This window comes from Pinus tabuliformis, chromosome 1_2 (assembly GCF_031772625.1).
Source record: "Pinus tabuliformis cultivar Carrire ecotype Pingquan chromosome 1_2, CPIR1, whole genome shotgun sequence".
Taxonomy (NCBI): Eukaryota; Viridiplantae; Streptophyta; class Pinopsida; order Pinales; family Pinaceae; genus Pinus; species Pinus tabuliformis.
In genome coordinates this window covers 1,314,414,403-1,314,423,100 of record NC_142298.1, presented here as the reverse complement: position 1 = coordinate 1,314,423,100, position 8,698 = coordinate 1,314,414,403, and the positions used below count along the sequence as shown (strand labels likewise).

Below are 8,698 nucleotides of genomic sequence, written 5' to 3'. Positions count from 1 at the left end.
TACATTCTGTTGTTATTTATGGCACAAGGAAACTTCCCTTCCAGCCCTTACCCATGCTTAGGTGCTATGGCTGCATAGAATTTTCATATTATGCATAACATTATTGCCAGCAAAAACTACCGTTGACCATCATCTCTGAAAATAATATATTAAGATATCCATATAAGGTGTTGGCAGAAGAGTTGTACAATATTAATCAATTGTTTCAGTAAGAGATGTAAACTCTTAGAGAGACAAAGCAATGAGTGGTTGTGAAAAACGGGGTTTCGAGTTAAAAAATAGCCCCATACAGTGAATCATGCTACCCTGAGCAGCTCTCCTTTCATGATATTTACAAAGTAACCACAGCATGGAAGAAAAATAAATGTTAACCTTGGTCTTAGATCTGAAGGACCTGACAGCTAACTAGCTCAATAAAGCCAAAATGTCGACTAGCAATGCTCTTCCTATCAACCTCAGAATCAGAAATACTAGTAGAAGGATCGGAGGTCGATGACGATGAAGATGATGTAACTGCACCTTCGCTTGTGTCAGCCTGCAAAACAGCGACATTGTCGCTAATGTCTTTTGTAATAACATGAAGCTTTCCCAAGAATCCAGCTAGTAGGTAAGGTGACTCTGAATCTGTGTAATTTGTACTTTCCTCAAAATGACTTTCCATGTATCTTCCTGGGGATCATACATTTTAATCTTACCGCTGTATAATGAACTAGAAGGATCCAACGCATACAAGTTACCATCCACCACAACGCTTAATTTTGTCCCTGCCTGCCTTGCAGGCCAACCATCTCCCATACCGTTTGGCATCTCCAGCCAAGAATCAGTAGCAGGATCATAGGCTTCACCACCAACATCTACAAAGAAAGGCCACGAATATAAGCTCTGTGGTACACATAGTTTTCCTCTAAATGCTGTCATTCCAGTAGCAATTGGTTTTAGCATATCTGCCAAAAAAGCTGTGGGCAGAACTTGAGCTCGTGCAAATGGCATGTTTGGAATTTGGGTCCAGGTATTTGTAACAGGATCATAAACCTCTGCCTACTGAAGTGGAGTCAATCCACCTCTGCCCCTATTCACTCCACCCACCACATAAAGCTTGTTGTTCAGGAAAGCTGTTTTACAATAAGCCCTTGCAGTGGTCATAGGTGCGACTTCTGTCCATGCATTTTTTCGAGGATCATAACGCCAGACGGATTTGAGAGCAGATGCTTTAGCAAACCCTCCCAGAACATAGAGGCATCCATTAATGGCCCCTACGGCACAACCACAAAAAGTTTTTCTATCTAGAGAATCTTTCCGTCCAAACCAGCCCCTCACAAAACCTGTTAGCTTGTAACCCAATGTTCCCATTGCATTCCATAAACTCCATCCCATAGCTTGATTGAATTCCTCCTCATATATCAAAAGCCGACATAGGTGGCAAGATGTGCCATTTACCTGATAACGGATCCAAAGCATTCCAAATGAGCTTTTCCACTTCGTCTTTCATCAAAATGTATAGTCGTTCTTCAGAGAAACTGATCTCTTATTTTAATTCGAAATTCAACGGCCATAACGCTCCACCTTCACCTCGATCTCTAACATGTTTCGACAGTTGCCGAAGATGAGAGAGAAACAATGGTTCCTTGAGTATGGCAAGCGCTAGGTAGTTTGATCCAACGGTAGCCATTATTTGAATCGTCTAACATCAAACCAGACGGACGATAACGATGACAGCAAAGACCACAGGAAATTTCATCTCAGAGGGAACGCCTTACGGCGTAATTAAAAAATAATCTAATCATATCACTCTTTTTTCTTAATTTATCCTAAGCTTTCTCATATCATATAATTGAAAATAACCCAATCATATCACTTTCTTATTTTTCTGATTTTATTCTAAACCTCCTCACTTTTAATAAAAATAAATAGATATTTATGGTTTTTTAAATTATTTTAAATATTTTTAAAAATTATCGCTTTTATCATTGTTCTTAACTTAAGATTATATTTTCCATAGAAAAATATTCTAATTATTTTATATTTTTTTACAAAACATATGAATTTATGTTAATAATCATTATCAACATCAACTACTAGATCTAATAATTCAAATTATTTATTTTAACAATTTTGTATTACATTTTAAATAAAATTTATTTATAAGCAATATATTTTTGCTATTATTTTGTAATTTAAAATTATTGATTGGATTGCAGTAAATATGAGTGATTTAAAAATTATGGACTGAATTGCATTAAATATGAGTGATTTAGCTCAATGAATAAACTATAAGGTTTAATGAAGAAATAAATAGCAACAAATAAAGAGACAAGGAAAATGCAGGTTGATAATGTAGTCCACTTAGCTTGGGCTAAGTCTTTAGGTTAATTTCTAATTAGTGACCGCTTTATTATGTGATGTAAAAGTGATGTTGGAATTTACCAGGTCTCCAACTTCTAATACTACTCTTGAGCTCTGCTACAAGGCTAAAGAAAATCACTTTCCCATTCCCAAACAACTAAAAATAGGTCTCCAAAACTACGCTCTTGAAATAATAGAATTACCACAATATACAATGCTTTGGCTCAACAATCCTTACATTACAACTCTCTGTGGTGCATTGGAAAAAACACTTGGATTATATGGTGGAGGTCTTGGGTTTAAGCATATGGATTATTGACATATTTCAAATCTCTTGTTAAAACAAACTTTAAATACTATATTCTTTGTTGGGTGAATGCATGAAGATGGGTTACCCTTTTTAGCAAGAAAAGCAGCTCGATCGAACAATAGTTTAGCCCTCGATCAAGCTATTTTAGGCCTTAGAAATAAACCTTCGATGAAGCTCCTATGTAACACACAGTTGCATAGGAGCTCGATCGGGCTATTTTTTTTAACTTCTCATTGAAAACACAACTGTGAGTTTATGGTTCGAAGGGCTCGATCGAGACATCGCTCGATCAAACCCTTGTTTAACCATGTTAAGAGCTCGATCAAGGGTTTGTTAAACCCTCAATCGAGCTATTTCAAAATTGACCTTAAGTGCTCGATTGATATTTTTAAGTACTTGATCGATTAGTTGAGGGCCTAAAAAACAATGTTTTATCTACCCTTCTACAAATTTCTCTGCAACACCATTTTGTACCCTAACGGGATTCATGAAGAATTTGTCCTTAAGTAGCGGAGTTGATCATGTTGGATTCGTCAAGGAATCCTCTATCCAATGACATATGAGTTTGAAATTTTCAAATTCATATGATATTTTTCATATTATTTCTTTTAAACATAATGCTTGAAATTTTTTAGACGATTTCAAAGGGGCCAAATAAAAAATCAATAAAATGAAATATATAAAATGAAAAAATTTCAAAAAATACAAATATCTTAGTTTATGAGTCCTTTTCACAACGATACTCTTGGTTTTTTAATTTACTTAATTAGTACAAAAAATATTATGTGAACACAAGTGTCTATAAAATGCAATTGAAATATTACTTAGCCAACTTCAAAAAATAATAAATAATATAATTTTGCATAAAAAATAATTTTTTAATATGCATAACTTAGCTATGTGTGTGTACATCATGCTTATATATATATATATATATTAAAATTTACACATTTTAGACTAAGTTATGCTATGTGAACACACACATACCTCTTAAGATGTGCAGAAATTTGCAAGGACAAGCATTTCATTTAATGGAAAATTGATAGATTATATGACACTAATTTTTTTGCAAAAAATATCATTAGGACAACAACATAATTCTTCACAAATTGTCTTTTTAATCTGAATCAAAATTCACAAGGCTTATAAGAATTTTGAGGGTTTCAATTCGATAAAAGAGTAAAATTTTGAAATTTCATTGCTACATTTGCCCGAAAAGTGTAACTCATATTCATGTATTCACTCATTTCCTAAACAAGACATAGTGGTTGGAACATTGCATTGTAGTTATGGAGGTTTCAGGGTCAAGCTTGCAGATTGTTTGTTTTGGCATTATGTAACCAACAAACTTCAAATATAGGTACTATTGGTTGAGCATTAATGGTCTTGTGGTGGTGAAGTGCTAATGTGTTTGAGTGGTTTTGTGGAGGCCACGAAGTCAAGCCTGCAAACCTCCCAATTTTAAAAATGTTTAAAACCATAAAATTTAAATATCAATTCACCCATCCACCATTATAACTAACATTGGTGGAAAATCAATATGCCATTGGAATTGTGCTAAGGAGATTGGGGGTTTAAATCCTTGCTAGCATTTTTTCTATCCACTGCTCAAACCTTCCTGACCAATTAGAGGTTGTCATGTGGTAGCTTCTGATTGGCCCACATTTCTACATAAACAACTTGCCATGTCACTACTGAGTAAGCTTGTCACATCAGTGCCGAGTTAGCACCACATTAACCTCCTATCACGTTATAGTTCCACATGTCACGTTATGGTGTTGCCACTTGTTGGCCATGTCAGCATGTCTTACCACATGTCACATTTTGATTAGTCCACCTGTCATTCCACATCATCATTTGTACAATCCAGTTAGTATGTCATGTCAACATCCACAAAGTCCAGTCAACATACCATTTCAACATCCACATAGTCCTGTCAACATGCTAGTTTTGTTAGCATTTGTATAATCGAGTTAGCATGCCACATCATCATTCATACTGCCACGTCATCAATCATATAGCTATGTATCACTTCTTGGTGGTGTCACGTGTCCCACCCACACATATTTTTGCCTGTTTGGCCAAACTTTTAGAATACCATAATTTTCTCATATGACATCCATTTGAATTCTTTTAAGTGTTGCTAGAAAACTCCCAATGAGTTCTACGTCATAGAGACCTTTTCATCCACATTTGAGAACATCAATTTCTATTGGTTATAAAGATTCATTTGCATCATTGTTTATATATATATATATATATATATATATATATACTAGAGGAACCCAACAACTCATCTGACATGAAGTTACTAGTAAAACTTTGGGGACCTACAACCAATCCTCCTCTTCATAAATTGGGTCACAACTGGGATGATTTGAATCTTCGATATCTCAGTTTTCTCGTGATTCACATTACTTCGATCACAAATTGAGTTGCCCACTAAGATAAAAATAAATATTATAAATATTGTTAATTTGTTATAAAAAAAGGTTTGTTGTTTTTATATTTTATATTTTGTGAATGTATTGAAGGTGAAGCTTTCATTTAATATATTAAATATGTTAAGTTTTGATTAAATCATTAAAGTATGGATGAAAATATTATTTTGTATAATAATAATAATTTTAAAAATATTATTACATTTAAAACTAAAAAGAGATTGTTCTATAAAATAATAATAATATTAAAAAAAATTATTACATTTAAAATTATTAATTTTTTTAAAATAATGATGGATAAATAATTATAGGATAAGATGATATAATAAGAAAAAATAATATATTATAAGGAGGTGATAAACCCAAAAAAAAAGTAAGATATTATAAGAAGGTGATAAATCCAAATAAAAAAAAAAGAAATTATATGATAAGAGAACATTTAAATATTATAAGGAGATGATAAATCCAAATATAAACTTGGAAAAGTGATTCATAGCACATAAAAAAATCAATATTCATGTAAGACAACCAACCCCATAATTTCATATTAGGATTGTGGTGCATAGCTAAACTCTACCTAGGAGTATTATGAAGATAGGGTTTTCATTCTTTCTTCCATCACTTCAATTCATGTCTATGATACTACCAACATTTTCTACTTTTAGAGAGCTTTTAAGTGATATAAACGCGACCTCATTTCAACCTACGTGCACACAATTATGTCTATTTAATATTTACCTCTTAAGGGCCACCTCATCATCCATATGTGTCCATGTGGCTAACACATGATGGTCCTTGGCCACATGTTTCCTTGTGTTGTTCCATGTCTCTAGCCCACTTGTCATATTGAGACCTCACTATATTGGCATTTTCCATTACATCTCCCTTTATCCAAACTCCCAATGTTCCAACATGTCAATACTCCAGCAGGTCTGAATCATTGACATGACACTATGAGTGTGAGCCCTATGATTTTCTGATATAGCCAATATGGATGATGTGTTGATATAGGCACAAACCTCTAGACTATCGATATGCCAATATACCAATGCAAATGGCCAGGTCATCTATGATTTCCTTATAAGTAAGATCGTCAAAAAACATTGATATAACTATAGAATCCAATTATAGCTTGCCATATGTCTCACATTGACATTTCCTTGAATAGGTGACTTTGTTGAAGTATGCCACATGTCACTCATATATTCCTAGCTGGAATGCCAAAGACCACCAAATCTACATGACACATGTCCTCCATTTGGCATTGCCACATATTCACTTTAGACGTCATATTGATGTCATCCTTTAATTTTTTTGGTGCTTTGATATTTTAGTACCTTTAATGGGTGTGCTCGATAAACAAATATTTTGTCGTTAAGTACAAGCAATTAATTAGATCCATGCCATATCAGGAATTTCCCAAAATAAGTTACCTCCATTCTTCCAAGGGTCAATATTCTAGTAAGCCCCCCTTCCCTTTGACTCTTGGTCATGGCTCATGTTCTAAAGCACATTTGCGAAGTACTTCATCAATTCCAAGCTTATATAATTTCCATCTATTAGTGTGCATGGAGCTACTTTTATGGCGAGTGTCTTTTTCTTTTTCTCTGATAGTTCGTCAGAGACTTTTCCAATGTGTAAGAATTCTAAAATTTCAACAAGTTTTGATGGGACTGCTTCAATTCTAAATAGATGTGCATCTAGAAGGTCATCATCCATATTAGTCGGTTCCTCTTGAGACTCTAGATTCATCAGGATCGAAATTATGTTTTCCTGTTCATATGATAACTTCGAATTCGACTTCTTGGAATAATAATAACCATCGATAAATTCGTCCTTGATGAACTAGTTTATTGATAAGGTATTTTAACGCTTGGTGATCAATGTAAAATATGAAAGGGTTTTCTAAGAGATAATGTCAAAATTTTTGTAAGGAAAAAATCGTTGGTAGAGCTTCACATTCTGTCGTGGAACGGTTTTGTTCAACTTTGTTAAGTTTCTTACTATCATAAGCATTTGGATGGTCTATCAATTCCTCGTCAGGTTGTGTTAGGACTACTCCAACTGCAATATTTGAATCATTGAGATGTACATGGAATTGTTTGGACCAGTCGGGAAACTTAAGGATTTGAGCTTCAACTAATTTCTTTTTAAAAAATTGGAAAGACTCATTGCATTCATTAGACCAACTAAAAGGAACATATTTCCATAAAATATCATCGATTGGAAAGACGATGCAGTAATGCCTAATGAATTTTCTATAATATACCGTATGTCCCAAAAATATTTTGATTTTTTTTTATTTATATGAGGCTTCAAATCTAAGGTTACCTTGATTTTCGCCATATCTACTTTAATCCCTTCCTTTCAAACCACATGGCCCAACAATATTCCAATAGGTGTTGCAAATATGCATTTTTTTATATTCAAGGATAAACGTATTTGACAACATCTCTCAAGCATTAGTCATAGCCATTGAATATGATATTTTAATAATGTGTATATTGTCCAATCGTCAAATTATACTATCATTGTTTTATAGATATACTCTTGGAATTCTTTGACAACGATCCTTGAGAATATTGTTGGAGAATTCTTCAATCTGAAAGGCATTACTCTGTAAGCAAAAGAGCCAAATTCAGTAACAAAAGTTGTTTTTCCTCGATATTCTTCTACCATAGGTACCTAGTTATAGCCCGAGAACCCATCGGTAAACGAATGAAATTCATGCACTGCAACCTCATTTATGAATTCATCATTAAATAGGGGTGGGAACAGGTCAGTGATTGTTAATTTATTTAATCCTCAATAATTGACACAAATGCATAGTTTAGTTAGGTCATGATTCTTTGGCTAAAAGACCATAGGGATTTCATACTTTGATGTTTATATAGGGTAAATAATGCTAGCGGCTAACATTCATTCAATTTATTTTTTCACAATGGGTTTATACATTTCGCTACTAAATATTTCCATGGATATCATACCCCGCGAATTTTCAGAGAACATTGTCAAAGGATCAGCCGCAATACGAGGTACTCATCAATGTCCACGAAAAAATATTAGAAGATAAATCATTGGTACAATGCTAACATGAAGCCACATCTAGTAATGGAGACTAGTTCACCCGACGATCCACCATCTCAAGACTTGCAAGTGTAGGTGGAGGAGATAACACCTCGGGCATATAAAGTAGCTAGAAAGAAAAGGATCAGGTATTCCTCAATAGGAGAGAGCATCAAGAAATGGAAATTTGATCCTTTAAACTTAGGAGTTATTCAAGCAGAGAAGGAGAGGAGAGAGGAAGAAGAAGAAGAGAGAGGAAGAAGTAGAAGAGAGGAAGAGTCAGTAGGATGAGTTGCTAGATAAGTAACAAGCAGAAGAAGAAGAGAAGAAGAGGATATGTTAGTGTCTGTCAGTCCTGCAAGTCACCAGTGATCAAATATTCTCTTACAAGGTTTTTGTTAGGGTCTTAAGTCAAATTTTTATCATTTCATTAGGTTTTCAAAATAAAAATTTGGTCACTGGCTAGTGTGTATAGGTATATTACTGCTCCTTTCAAAATTTTCATGTTTCGGTCACTGCCATCACTCAATTGGATGTG

At 34.0% G+C, this 8,698-nt stretch overlaps 1 pseudogene; it reads right to left on the bottom strand.

Moving 5' to 3' along the window:
• Positions 1–250: 250 nt before the first annotated feature.
• Positions 251–1,669, bottom strand: LOC149211048 (F-box/kelch-repeat protein At1g22040 pseudogene; annotated as a pseudogene).
• Positions 1,670–8,698: the final 7,029 nt, after the last annotated feature.